Source organism: Mesocricetus auratus, unplaced genomic scaffold (assembly GCF_017639785.1).
Source record: "Mesocricetus auratus isolate SY011 unplaced genomic scaffold, BCM_Maur_2.0 Super-Scaffold_100041, whole genome shotgun sequence".
Taxonomy (NCBI): Eukaryota; Metazoa; Chordata; class Mammalia; order Rodentia; family Cricetidae; genus Mesocricetus; species Mesocricetus auratus.
Genome location: NW_024429218.1, coordinates 8,356,433 through 8,371,336, shown reverse-complemented (window position 1 = coordinate 8,371,336; position 14,904 = coordinate 8,356,433). Strand labels below are relative to the sequence as shown.

At 39.2% G+C, this 14,904-nt stretch overlaps 1 protein-coding gene across 5 annotated transcripts in view; it reads right to left on the bottom strand.

The window, feature by feature from the left end:
* Inpp4b (inositol polyphosphate-4-phosphatase type II B) overlaps positions 1 to 14,904 on the bottom strand; it is a 748,592-nt gene that overhangs the window by 381,726 nt on the left and 351,962 nt on the right. For all 5 annotated transcript variants that reach the window (XM_040734799.1, XM_040734801.1, XM_040734796.1 and 2 more), the window contains exon 3: positions 14,591 to 14,655. The gene's annotated coding sequence lies outside the window, so the exon portion shown is untranslated. The remainder of the gene's footprint in view (positions 1 to 14,590; positions 14,656 to 14,904) is intronic.

The window sequence follows — 14,904 nt, the reverse complement described above, 5'->3', positions numbered from 1 at the left end:
TAGAGTTGTCATAACCTAGAAACTGGAAATCAAAATAGGTCAATATAATGTATCCAAACAGAGACACAAAAGCAAAGAAGAGGCCAGTGACAACACCGTGAAAGACATCAAAACACATATCTGAAGGTGCTCAGAAAACATCAAGCAAGGGAATAGCCCACCCCCTATACACCATTACGCCACAGGCACACACACACACACACACACACACACACACACACACAAGCTCTAGTGTAAGTCCTACTAATAGCACTGTGACCCATCACAGGGGAAAATCCTGGAAAGCCTAAGCCAAAGATAACTAGAAGCACAAAGGTTTCAATGGCTTCCTGTAAAAAGAACAGAAGGATATCTCCAATGTTCTGAAATAAGAAAACCCGTCAACCCAGAATTCCACACAAGGTAAAAATAACCGCTAAACACTGAAGAGGCACTAAAGGCTCTTCATCCAGAAGTAAGGAATGACAAACTCATTATCAGCACTTTGCAAAATGGTAAAAGAAGACCTTCAAGCATGGTAGAGACATGCAGGACTGTGAAATAAAGAGCAATTCTGGAGACAGCATAACAAAAAACAAAAGGTAACTTTACTTTTTTCTTGCTTTTAATAAGGACAAAAGATAATTGACTAAGTCAAAGGTGGGTATTTTCTGCTCATACAGCAAATGTACAAGGCCATGGTTTGTTCTCCAGTCCTGAAAGAAAAATATAAAGAAAAAACAATTTGTGGGCTGTATTTTTGTTGTTATTGTTACAGGTACTCAGTTTAGATGCTGCTATGCAAAAACAGCCATTGATAATATATAAATAATAGACACTTTGCTGACAAACTTTACAAACAAATCTTACTGTATTTCATACTTGAACTGTAGTCCAGAGACAGCAACCACTAGTTTCCAGCCAAATTAGTAAGAAAATATTTTGTGTTTATCACACACACACGCATTTACATGCAATACACATGGTGACATATATACATATATATCACTAAAAATAATGAGAAGAAAGAATGAGGAATACATTGTATTGCTTATATATTGAAGGTACAGTATATGATTATTCTACTAACACATTAGGATGTAGACTCTGAGGAATTACACTGGATATGACAATCCTAGGATAATAATTTTTTGCCTTTAAATATATATGATAAGATAGTAATGGGTATAGAATATAACAAAATATAAAATACATGTGTGATTTTTTTAAAAAGTACAAAACTAGACTATTTGGAATTCAGTGACCACAATGGTTTTAATGCAATCATATAAGTAATTATATCACATGTAATTTATGTGATATACGCCAATGTTCAGAACTAAGATGACACAGAATAGAAAATGGAAACTCTATATGATTTCATAGCTTTGCTCAAGTATTTGCCTTTATATTTGTTACATTTCAATGTGATAGCATAGACAAGTAAGAAGCAAAGGGATGAGAAACTTGTATACTACAAATACTTGCCAGAAGAAGAATGGAGTGACTTCCTAAATGCTTAACAAAATTGATTTTGCTGCCACTAAAATTATGTTAGTAGGGTTATTGTTAATTATAAAATGTTAATCACCAAAATACATAATAAACTTAAGTGAATTATATATTAATAATCCTATATAAATATAATAACATAGATCCAGAAAAAGTAAATAATCTCACTGTTGCACCAAAAAGCATCAATGCTCCTCTTCAGTACAGACACCAACAAAACCTTACTGACAAGCTAACATAATTACCATATAGAAACCTACCTACCTAACAACACAATTAACATTTTCATTTTCAAAGAAAATGTGGAGAATTCACTAAGATAAATTGTTTTGGATCACAAAAGACTCCCTAATAAGTTTAAAGAAGTGAAGTCATAGTTAATACATTTCTGGCCACAATAAAATTAAACTGGAAATTACTCAGTAAATGATATTTAGAAAATCCTCCAAGTGGATAGAAGTTAAATAACATATTTCCACATAACTCATGAAACAAAAATAAACATACATTATATATATATAATTAAGGAAAGTCATTATACTATGTTTCAAAATATGTTTGGAGTGTAAACGATAGTTTTAAATGCATATATTAGAAAAAGGTATCACAAATTCATAAATTAAGTTTATAATTTAAAATTAGAAAAATCCAAATTACATTTACAAAATCAGAAGAAAGAAAACAGTATAAATAACAAGTATACTCGAGGAAGATTTACTTTCCAGGAAATATTTTAAAAGCCAGTTAATTAATAACAAAATGCAAAACAACTCATTCAGAAACAGCTGACTAGAACAAGGGATCCCAGACTGATACTTGGGAAACTAGCATAGAACTGATCCAGACACCCTGAACGTGGGTGTCAGTTAGGAGGCCTGGGCAGTCTATCATGCCTCCGGTAGTGGATCAGTATTTATCCCTAGTGTACGAATGGTCTTTGGGAGCCCATTCCACATAGAGGGATACTTTCTCAGCCTAGACACACTGATGAGGGCCTAGGCTCTGCTCCAAATGATGTGACAGACTTTGAAGATCCCCCATGGAAGGCCTCACCCTCCCTGGGGAGCAGAAAGGGAATGGGATAGGGAGTTGGTGGGAAGCAGGGGAGGAGGGGAGGGAGAGGGAACTGGGATTGGCATATAAAACAAAATTGTATCTAATTTAAATTTTAAAAGAGAAGAAAAAATTAATTCATGCAAAGAAATAATTTGGAGAATGTTTATAACTATTAAAGTTCCAATAATAAAAAGTGTTACAAACAGACTAAATATCCATCAGTAAGAAAGTACATCAGTATATTGTAGATTTCCCATTCTATCTGGCAGCAAAGCTAATAAATTTGTGTTTCCTATAACAAAAAGATCAAGTCAGAAAATATTGAGAAAGGGAGAGTAAGATACAGGAGGGACAGGAAGACGGGAGACTGTGAAGAGGTTTATTTAGAAAGATTCAAAAACATGTAGGCCAATATTCTAATAATTCAAACCGTGTATAGCAACACTCGAAAGCTGTTTTTCACAGAGTATACAGACATGAAGCACAACTACAGGGAAGTACATGATCATCTGTGATGTTGGCAAAGAGGGAGGCACTGGGAATGCGCCCTGGGAGGGAACTAGTGTTAAATTGCATCTGTAGAGTTTTCTTAGAGATAAAAAAAACAACATGTATATCTTTTCTTATTCCTTTGTATGCTTTACATATCCGAGGAACTTAACTAAAAAGAGGCAAAGCCATGTGCTGGGAAGAAACAAAGAAATAAAGAGGAGCTTTAGGTAGATAGATGGAGTCTTGAGTTGGCCGTTATGAGTACTGGGTAGGAACAAGTGGTCTGGGCTTGACACCACAGATAAAGAGACTGACAATTGAACTACTTGGTGACTTTCTTCCAAAGGACCGAGAAGCCTAGAGAAGGACAGTGCAAGTGACACATTGTTACAAATTTGTCTCACGTTGCATTGAGAAAAAGATGAAACCAACAATGTGATATTAATAAGGAAACCGAAGTCCTTTAGGCTGAACTGGGAAGCCGTCTAAAGGGAAAGATGTGATCTAGTGGCAGCAGCATTCCGTTCTAAGTGACGAGAACTTGTAAGCGCAATCATGAGATAAGGGGGTGGCTGAAACTGGCTAGCATCTAAATCTCATGGAAACTGTGCATGAGTGTTACATAGAAAATTTTCCCAAGGAAATTAAATAATATAATCACTTAAAAGAACAACAGCTGGAGTTTGGGGACCAGGAGGAGATAATTTCCTGATGAAAATTTTGCAGAGGACAGAAGCTTGGCCAATAATTTTGACAAAAATGAACAGAGGCGGAACACGGTGTTACATGAGATTATTACCACACTGGAGGCCTGCTTCGGGCCTTAGAAAATGACAGCCCCACATTAATCTCTGCACTATGGGCCTTTTTGCTTCTTTGAGGAATAGTAGGGGGCAGGGCATATCTTTATAAGGCAGAGAAAAAGGAAATAATCCCCAAGAAAGTGAAAGACAGAAACACTCGTGGACTTAATGTAAAAATTTGAAAATTACATCAGGAGATTTCATGGTCAACCAAGACTATATAAAATAGGATGGTATGGCATGCAAGGATAAATGACTGGAGGAGCCTGTGCTTTGGGGTAGTGTACTGTAGAGCTGTGGATGGGAGACGCTGGCTACTGCCTGCTCTTGGATTGCAAATGGGCCTTAAGTTCTGACTGGTTCTGTTTTGTTCTATCAATCTTCAAGAGGGAAAGTGCCCTGAGGACTGGTGATTGCATGCTTCATTTAATCTCCAGCTCCTCTTGGGCCATTTAGTGATACGCCCACATACTACCAATCGTGACTAGCATAAGGACTGGGAATTTGGTTGCAGAGTGCTTGGCTGGCATGTGGAAGCACTTGGGTTCAAGTGATAGCAATAAAAGGGAACAAAACAAAGAGATTTCAAGATAAAACATAAGAATTAACAGACTATGAGAAATTTGGGGTGATTATCTCTGAAGAGATGAGGACTCGAGACTCAGAAAGGGACCAGAAGTGTACCCACCTGTCAGATAACAAGTCCTTGTTCAGAATAGTGGTTCTCAACCTTCCTAATGCTTGGACCCTTGAATAAAGTGCTTCTTCCTCACATGGTGACCTCAACCATTTATTTTTGTTGTACTTCATAACTGTTCTTTTGCTGCAGTTATAATCATAAACGTAAATATCTGTGTTTTCCAACAGTCATAGGCAACCCTCGTGAAAGGGTTGTTAGACAGGTTGAGAACCACTGTTCTGAAATGAGCTTTGAGGCAGCCTTCCTTCACCTTGGGACACTCCTGACTACTGCCCAGACACCATCTGAAAGGCTAAGAATTTGTTTCAGATGTTGAGAGAAAGTCTTGAAAGCTTACTGTTGTTTTCTACAGCTGATTCATGAAGCGGGTTGGATTTTACTCAACAAAAGTTCAAACAATAGGAACCCCCCAAATATAGTTTTGCAACAGCTATCACACAGCAAAGTTGGTTATTGCCATTTTCCATTTGAGATAGGTTCTTCTACACTCAGCTGACTTTGAACTCACTGCGTGGTGCCTGAGAATGACCTTGAGATTGAGATCCTGTGACTTCGTCCCTGAGGCTGGCATTCCATGCCTGCACCACCAGCCTGTTTCATGCAGTCATGAGAACAGAGCCCAGGGCTTCTTCCTTGCCTGGCCAGTGTTCTCACAGTTTAGCAATCCCTCCTTCTTTCATTTTGAATTGAACATGATGGCCAACATTGGTGGCACCCTGAATCCTACTGATTTTCAAATGGCTTCCTCGGTTATCTTCAAACAACAATAATAAAACAGTAAATCAAACTTAAGGAAACCATACAACAATGAGATTTTATTGTCTACACTTAAGTGACAGAGGTTTTTGCCCACTACTTTTCTTTTAACTGTGTATGACAAGCACAATGGTGTCTAGTAGCCTGTCTCCACTCTGTCTTAAGAGTAGAGCTGAGCAGAGGGAATTATAAGGTTGTTCCTTCCTTATTTTATATGTATTCGAGGGAAAGGTCAGAGAAGTGGAGTCTGAACAGTGGGAGGGATTTCAAAATTCATGTGAGTGTGGTCCTGTGTGTGTGTGTGTGTGTGTGTGTGTGTGTGTGTGTGTGTATGTGTGTCCAAGACCACTTAGATTTCATGTGCTGGAGCAAAATGAAAGTTGAAGCCTTGATTATATCCTCAGGGCATTCCTAATGCAGACATCATCAAAGTTATTAATTCACAGAGCTGATTGGATTGCTTATGATGATACATTTCAGGTTCCAAATAGTATTGACTAAATTATCTGCAGTTTCTGATGATGAATTGCTCGTTTTCTTTTGAAATTTAAAATATCAAAGTAAGACAGATAACAGATTTAATTAAAATGTTATCTTCTGCCTTTTATTATGTCAGGCAAGAATAAATGTACATATGTGATTACTGGAATTTCACTTCAGCTCTCCAGAGAAGTTCATAGAGTGCCTGGGGTTATCTACAAAGAATATCCCATGGCACACAGACCCTTTTCATTTCTTCTGCCTAATGCAGACACATCATAAATCTTACAACCTTCCACTGCTAGCTTCTTACCTCTCCAATATGCACATAGTCTCACACTTCATCTTAAAGTATTTATTTAGTAAAACCATCCAGCACTGAATATAAGAAGAAGCATTGTGAAATGTTACAAAGGGAAAATTCAGTTGCTGCACGCAATGGGTAGGATGTCTACAAAGCACACAGATGAAGAGTGGTGTTCAAGGTCTACTACGCTACCAGCAAATTCACCCTGCAATTGTCTAAGACAAATCACAGAGCTAGAACAAGTCATGGATTGATTTAATCAAATCCCTTCTATAACGAGGACTGTCTTGGGTGATCTGAAAGGAATGACTGCCATCAAAACTTTGGGAGACTAGGAACTCAAATGCTGTGAAATCACATCATTCATTTATGCCTGATTCCTGAAAAAAGTCATGGGGAAACTCTACAACTTCTTACCTACCTTCCTGATGTGCAGAGTGTGAAAGCCTTGTGCACACAGATGAGCACTGGAGAAGCCAGGAAATTTAAACATGCAGCTCGCCCATTCAATGGAATGAGGTGTGTAAATGGTTTTCCTAGAATGCCAGGAGTGACCCTTTGCTGTCTGATGAGACAGGCTCTGCTGTGTCTCCCAGAATTCCTGTTTTTAAATGTTTCCCTAAATCCTGAGCATTGCTTTTAGACCTTAAAACCCATTCTTTTTTTCTATTTCTTTTTTTTATTTAATTAGAAACTAGCTTATTTCACATGTCAACCCCAGTTCCCTCTTCCTCCCCTCCTCCCGCGCCTACCCCACAAGGCTCCCAAGTTCCCCACCCAGTCTCCACTCCGATCCCCAGGGAGGGTGAGGCCATCCATGGTGGATCTCCAGGGTCTGTCATTTCATCCAGGGCAGGACCTAGGCCATGCCACAAGAGTCCAGGCTGAATAGAGCATCCCTCACTGTGGGATGTACACTCAAAGTCTATTTGTACACCAGTAATAAATACTACCCAAGGCCCCATAGATTACCTAGGCCTCCTCACTGACACCCACATTCAGGGGATCTGGGTCAGTCCCATGCTTTCCACACAGCCATCAATCTGGGGTCCAAGAGCTCCCCTTGTTCAGGTCAACTGTTTCTATGGGTTAAACTAGTCCAGTCTTAACACCATTGTTCATCAGTTCTCTCTTTTTGTCACTGGATTCCAGGAGTTCAGTGTTTGTCTGTGGGTGTCTGCCTCTGCTTCCGTCAGTCACTGGATGAAGGTTCTGTTTCCCAGACACTCTGACAGTAGGATTGTATGCTAGCACAACCCTGATTAATGTCTAAAATCCATATATAAGTAAGTACATACCATGTTTCTCTTTTTGTGACTAGGTTACCTCACTCAGGATGGTTTCTTCTAGTGTCATCCATTTGCCTGCAAATTTCAAGATTTCATTGTTTTTTTCCACTGAACAGTGCTCCATTGTGTAAATGTACCACATTTTCTCTATCCACTCTTCAGTTGTGGAGCATCTAGGTTATTTCCAGGTTCTGGCTATTACAAACAATGCTGCTATGAATATAGTGGAACAGAAATCCTTATTGTATGAATGTGCATCTTTTGGATATGCCAGGGAGTGGAATTGCTGGGTCTTGTGGTAGACTGATATCCATTTTCCTGAGGAATCTCCATACTGATTTCCAAAGTGGTTGTACGAGTTTGCATTCCCACCAGCAGTGAAGGAGTGTTCCCTTTCTCTACATCCTCTCCAGGATAAACTGTCACTGGAGTTTTTGATTTTAGTCATTCTGACAGGAGTAAGATGGTATCTCAGAGTTGTTTGAATTTGCATTTCCTGGATGGCTAGGGATGTTGAGCACTTTCTCAAGTGTCTCTCAGCCATTTTAGACTCCTCTACTGAGAATTCTCTGCTTAGTTCTGTACCCCACTTTTTGATTGGATCCTTTGGGGTTCTGGAGACTTGCTTCTTGAGTTCTTTGTAAATTTTTGAGATCAGCTCTCTGTCAGATATGGAGTTAGTGAATATCTTTTCCCAATCTATTGGTTGCCTTTTTGTCTTGCTGACTGTGTCCTTTGCCTTACAGGAGCTTCTCAGTTTCAGAAGGTCACATTTATTAATTATCAATCTTAGTGTCTGTGCTACTGGAGTTATGTTCAGGAAGCAGTCTCCTGTACCAATTCATTCAAGGGCACCTCACACTTTCTCTTATAACAGGTGGTTGGATTTATGGTGAGATCTTTGATGCATTTGAATTTAAGATTTGTGCATGGTGATAGACATGGATCTATCTGAAGTCTTCTACATGTCAGCTTCCATTTGCTGAAGATGCTTTATTTTTCCATTGTATATTTTTAGCTTCTTTGTCAAAGATCAGGTGTTTATTCATGTATGGGTTAATTTTAGGTGTTCAGTTCAATTGCATTGATCTGTCTGTATATTTTTGTGCCAATACCAAGCTGTTTTCAGGACTTTAGCTCTGTAATACAGCTTGAAGTTAGAGATGGTGATGATTCTGAATGTTGCTTTGTTGAACAGGGTTGTTTTGGCAATCCTAGGTCTTTTGTTTTTCTATATTAAGTTGGGAATTGTTCTTTCAAAGTCTGTGAAGAATTGTGCTGAATTTTAATGGGGATTGTGTTAAATCTGTATATTGCTTTTGGTAAGATTGCCATTTTTACTATGTTGATCCTACCTATCCAAGAGCATGAGAGACCTTTTCATTTTCTGGTGTCTTCTTTAATTTCTTTTTTTAAAGACTCAAAGTTCTTGCAGCCAGGCAGTGGTGGCGCACGTCTTTAATTCCAGCACTCGGGAGGCATAGGCAGGCGGATCTCTGTGAGTTCGAGGCCAGGCTTGACCGACAACCTCAAAAACAATACAGAGAAACCCTGTCTCATAAAAACCAAGAAAAAAAAAGACTCAAAGTTCTTGCCATACAGGTCTTTCACTTGTTTGGTTAGCATTACCCCAGGTATTTTATGTTGTTTGTGGAAATTGTAAAGGGTGATGTTTCTCTGATTTCTTTCTCAGCCCATTTATTGTCTGTATATAGTAGTGCTACTGATTTTCTTGAGTTGATCTTGTATCCTGCCATGTTACTGAATGTATTTATCAGCTGTAGGAGTTCGCTGGTAGGGTGTTTTTGGTCATTTATGTAAACTATCACATCATCTGCAAATAATGAAAGTAATTTGTATGCCCTTGATCTCCTCCACTCTCTTCATACCTTTTCAATATTGTCCTTAAAACCCATTCTTATCCATGATGTCACTTGTACTACAACAGCCTAAGTGACTTCTGTGTTATCTTAGGGCCAGACCAAACCTGAACCCACAGGCATTATGTTTACCTCAGTCATGCTCCCTAGTTTCTAGATCTTGGGCACTATCTGAGCCAACGGTTCCCATTCTTATGAAAGAAGCTAGATGTACTTTGTAAAGAATCTTTTTTTTACTGATGAGAAATTTTATTTCTTTTTTAACATTTTTTAAATTTTTAAATGTTTTACATGTCAATCCCAGTTCCCTCTCCCTCCCCTCCCCCGCATCCCCCACCATCCCCCCATCCTCCCACCCTATTGCCAATTCCTTCTGCATAGGGTATATCTAGAGTCTATCATTTCATTCAGGGAAGGGTCCAGGCACTTCCCTAAGAGTCCAGGCAGAAAGAGCAACCCTCTTTGTGTTATGGACACACGATGTCTGTTAGTATCGAGGGATAAACACTGATCCACTGCTCAGGACCCCATAGGTAGCCCAGGCCTCCTCATTGACTCTCACATTCAGGGGGTGTGGATCCTTTGTAAAGAATCTTAATGTAAACATTTCTTAAACTGTTGTGCACTTGGAAATGAGTTAGTTGCTATCTGAATACCTCTTTTCAAAAATTGTGCTGTGTTTAAGTATAACTAAGGTAAAATGATCTGGGACAGACTCTGGAAGTCCTGGTTCAGTTACAATAAAATCAGGCTGAGCTGAGTTTCATTCTTGTCTCTTCAAGGATCATTTTTCCCTGCTTGCTCTAAAGCCTGAGGGTAACTCAACACACTGATGACTTGTAGAAGTTCGATTTTTGGACTTCCTTGGTTTTAGCATAAGGAGAAGCAATGAGAAAAGTATCCTATCTGTCATGTGCATGATGTGCATTTGTACATAAAGAACACGGTACAAATAGAAGCTTCCTTTCAGTCTTCCTTTCCATGCTTAATTATCATCAACAGCATGGCAGCTGTGCCTAAACCCATTGCTCTGTACCCTCACGCATCTCTCTGCACCCCTCTCTCAGCATCTCTCTCTCTCTGTACCCCTCTCAATGCATCTCTCTCTGTGCCCCTCTGTTTCCCTCACTCTGCACGTCTCTCCCTTCACCCCTATGCTTTCACCGTTGTCATGCAGAGCCCCTGACTCCTTTCTCCTTGAGAAGTACTGTGAATGTTTCCTCACTAGAGTCTATTCTTTTATTGAGGTAATAAACTTGCCCTTGTCGGGCTACTTCTTGTTGCTATACTGGGGCATCTTTATTGTTTTATGCAATATTAGTCTGCTGTGTATATTGGAGTTCCTCTCACATGGCAGCTCTATTTGTGGTCATTCGCCAAGAGAAATAGTGAGTGCTGAAGAAGCCAACTATCATCCCAGTTACCCAGCCTCTTTTGCTTTCTCTGGCTTCTTGAACAAATCACTTCACGTACTGCTCCTGGGATATGTTTCTGCATGCTGGAAAGATGGCAATTCCCACTCATTAAACTGTGGCAGCACATAAATGTATTAATGTGCGCTAAGTTTTCAGTGTACCATTTTGAAGCAGGATGTGCTACTACAACTAAAAACTTTCCTAGTGACCAGGAGCAGATGGAATGCATGCCACCCAAAGATTCTGAAGACCAACCACTAAAGCAAGATGCATGCATTTCATCTGACTGTCCTACAATTCTTTGTATTGAAAGGAAAGTCAGGGGGACAATGGAGGAGCATTTATGCAGACATAGTTCTCAGCATCATGTGCATGCAATTCATGAATCAGGGAACCAAAGTCCCATTGGGTAGTAGGGCCTGGATCCTGGCTCCGAGGATTACAGAGGGGGAACTGATGACCAATTTGCATGACGCACCCAGCCAACGGGACTTTTGTCTTGATGCTCACAGCCTGAATTCATCCCTCCAGTAGCACAGAAGTTGGGATGGGAGCAAGTCATGAGTTCAGAATTCTAGAGTTCCACTCTCGTGGTAGGAAAGGGTAAAGAGATACTACAGGAGAATGCCTGTGACTTAGCCACCACAGCCTCTGTGCTGAGCTCAGATTCTAATGATGTCAAGCTGAACACCTTCTGTAAACAAAGCAAATAACAGGGTAGTATAGCACTGATGCATGGATATGGTATTTGACAGGAATAGAGAAAAAATTTGAGGCAGAGAAAAGGAAGAAGAAAGAATAAGAAAGGCAGTAGGAATAGAGTATCTGAAATGGAAACAAAGACCAAAGGCTAAGGGTGTTGGCTGTGCACGAATGTTAGCAAATCGCCTAATATGGTGGAATCAGGATATAGGTGTGATGTCATCTCATGGAATCATTCACAGGAGGCTGTGTGTCATCCTCACTCTATGTTAGGCACGGTTTGTAATCCGAAGAACAGTACAATTGGGGTTATTTATTTCCTGATCCTGTGAGGGTACACTGCCACTCAACGAACCAAATGCTAATGGAGCATCTATCACAACTAATAACACTCAAAGTGCCATGTGTAATTCAGCAACATGCTGCCTGGACTGTAAGTAGAACTTACATCCTGCATACAAGAATCTATAACATCTGCAAGAATCAGTCTGAATGAAAAGATCAATGAATCTGCCTTTGAGTCTTTACCTCTGTTGGACAGAATCAATAAGCACAAGTCTCTGTGTTTTCATTGGCTACACTGTGTGCTGGATATTATGGCCCATGTTCTCAAAGTTAGTATCCTTTCTTGTTTTACTTCCTACTGCTTCCTTTCTTCTTGGTGCTCACCGCTGTGTGTCTAGGCTGACTGTTAAACCACAGGCAGTATGCAAGTGAAGACACAAGACAAGATAGAAATTACCCTGAAAAATGAGATTAGAAAATCTAATGATGCTTAAGAAATTTAGAGCATAGTTAAAAATGAGTTCAGCACAGCACAGACAGAAAGTGTGGGAGTTGGCAATTAACCCGGGCTTCAGGATTGAAGACCACTGTTTTCCCTGACCAAAAAAAAATAGAAATTAAGTTATGGAGAATGAGGCAATTCACTTGCTTGAGACACCTCCTCAGTGAAGTTCAGACTGTGCTGGAATAGCAGCATCCCAGAGGCCACCTCAAGCCCAGACTGGTGCTTGCTCATATGGGTGGACGAGCACTGTCTCTGTTTGTCTCTCCTTTTATGCTTCCATGCCAATCAGTTTTGCTTTCTTCTCTTTGTTTAAAAAACTATTTTCAATTAAGATTTCTAGTTAGATTCCAAATTTGAAATGCATTTCCAGTAGAAAGTAAATGGCAAGAGAAATGATTAAAAGGCAGCTGCATCCAGTCTTCTCTTTCTGGGGATGAAACATAGATTTGAGGAATCATTTGTGATTTTCTTCTTCCTTTTAAGTAATAATCAATTTAATTGAAATATGTTGAATTCATCTATAAAAGCACATGACCTTTCTTACACAAGTGCCAAACTTTCTCTTCGTAAAATATAAATGAACTATAACTCTCAGAGTCCTTGGGGCTTCTATCACCTCAGGTAGGAATCCCAGCTTACTCAAGCATTCTTGGGCACACTGCACCAGGCATCAGCCCTGCTCTTTGGCCCTGCTGCAAGAGGTTTGCTTGATCTGGGGGGTGAGGTGGGTTTAATTTATGAGAATTTTTAAAATCAGCTATAAGCATGTTTGCTGGAAAGGAATTGAGTCAGATTAGCCAATATTAGCCAAGCAAACAGTATTTTTGTTGTTTTCCTGTGCCGCTTTTACTTTAAAAATCAACATTGCTTATACTGATATTTTAAAAAATTACTTATTAAGCTCTTAACTCAGAGATCCTTGTTCCATCTCAAGCCATGTCTTGAAGCAACTAGCCACATAATCTAGGTTAAGAAAATTCCTGTGCTGGATGAAGCTAAACCACCAAGCCAAGAATATATCCTGGCTTGAATTATCTTGATCCTAGGAATCTATGTGAACTGGTTTAATAGGGTAAACATGACATGGGCCTCATTATCTAAAGGCAGGCTAGGCTCAGGTGTAAAGGAATATCATAAAACAGGTCCCAAGAGAATCTTCTCCAATTGCTCACACTACAATCCAATGAATAGCTTCAGGAAATATTAAGATAAACCCAAGCATATAAATGCACATAATTATATATTCATGTACATGTCTGCATACACACATGTGCAGATATCTCTGTGTGTCAATTTTGATTTTTGCATACTGTCTAAAAATCTGCATTCTTCATCTATGCTTAAGGCACCTTTGAATTTCAGTCTTCAGGCATTTCCAAACTGTCTTTACCTCAAACCATGCTATACGGAATGCTACAGGGAAGTAACTTTCATAGGAATGAACACGCTGACCACTCATCTGCACAGCAGTGACCCGTTTTCACTGTACTTCACCGGGAGATGAAATTCAAAGACTTGGGGAAAGGATAGGTTTGAAAACACTGGAAGGCAGGAAATCAAGAGAAAATGCATGGGCACAGAAAAGAAAAAACACAGGTTAAAACTGGCCAAGGCAACCTCGTCCCAAACCACCTCATGATAGACATTAAGAGCCCGTCATGCCAGGCTAGTTTCCCTCTTCATTACAGACTTACCTTGTGTCTGTCTCCACCTGTGTGACCCTCCTAATGTCACGTTATCCATTCCACTTTTTCTATCTTCTTTCTTAGTCTTTTCCTTCCCATCCCCTCTTCCTTCCCTCCCCGACTTTCACTTCTTCCTCTCCTCTTCCTCTTTTCCATCCTCTTCCTCATACTTCTCTTCTCCCTCCTTCTATTTCTGTTTAGTGCTCCCCAATCTTTCTGAGCATCTCACACTTCAGGTCTTGATTTAAAAGGCACATGGAAAAGTATATACTATTTACCTAATCTTGGTAGACTCTTCCATTCTTTCACTGTATATTGCCATATCTGACTCTACATTTTTCCTTAGTAACATTCATCGTAAACTTTTCTCACATATGGATGTTTGCATATATCATGTTTCCCCCCATTGGACTTCAAGTCCTGTGAAGGCAAGAGTGGACATGCCTATACTGTGCAATCATGTAAAAGCCTTTCAGAGGATTAATAATGGTAACAATGGATAATAACAGTTTGTTAATTTTCACATTTCTATCTATATCCAGTGTACCTGAAGCACCAAATATTACTTTAATATAAAGAAAGCCATTAAATTTATTTTCAGAATATGCTCAACCACCTCTAAGTATGCACTCACACCTATCTAGGTCACCGAAATAGCAGAACTGTAAAATAGGTTTTTAATAAAGATGCAATATACTTGAATAGTTGTCAGCGTAATAAATATATGGAGAATGACTCCTGTACCTGATATGTGTTGTGTTCCTCAACAACTTGGATCTTGGCTTATTGTTTCATTGGTTTTAATGGCTCTGTAAAGTACAAAACAATAAAGTTTTAGAATTTTGTGTTACATATACACACAAAAATACTTAAATTAATAAAATACCCATAAATATATCAAATACATTATTTGATATGATTCCAATTAACAGTGTTACAAACATGGGTGACTTATCATCTCACTATCCATAGAATACTGTTTACTTATATTCCAAGTTAATACGGCCCTTGAAGCTTAGAAAATTCACTAGAAGAATTGCCATTGTCCTTTATTTCCT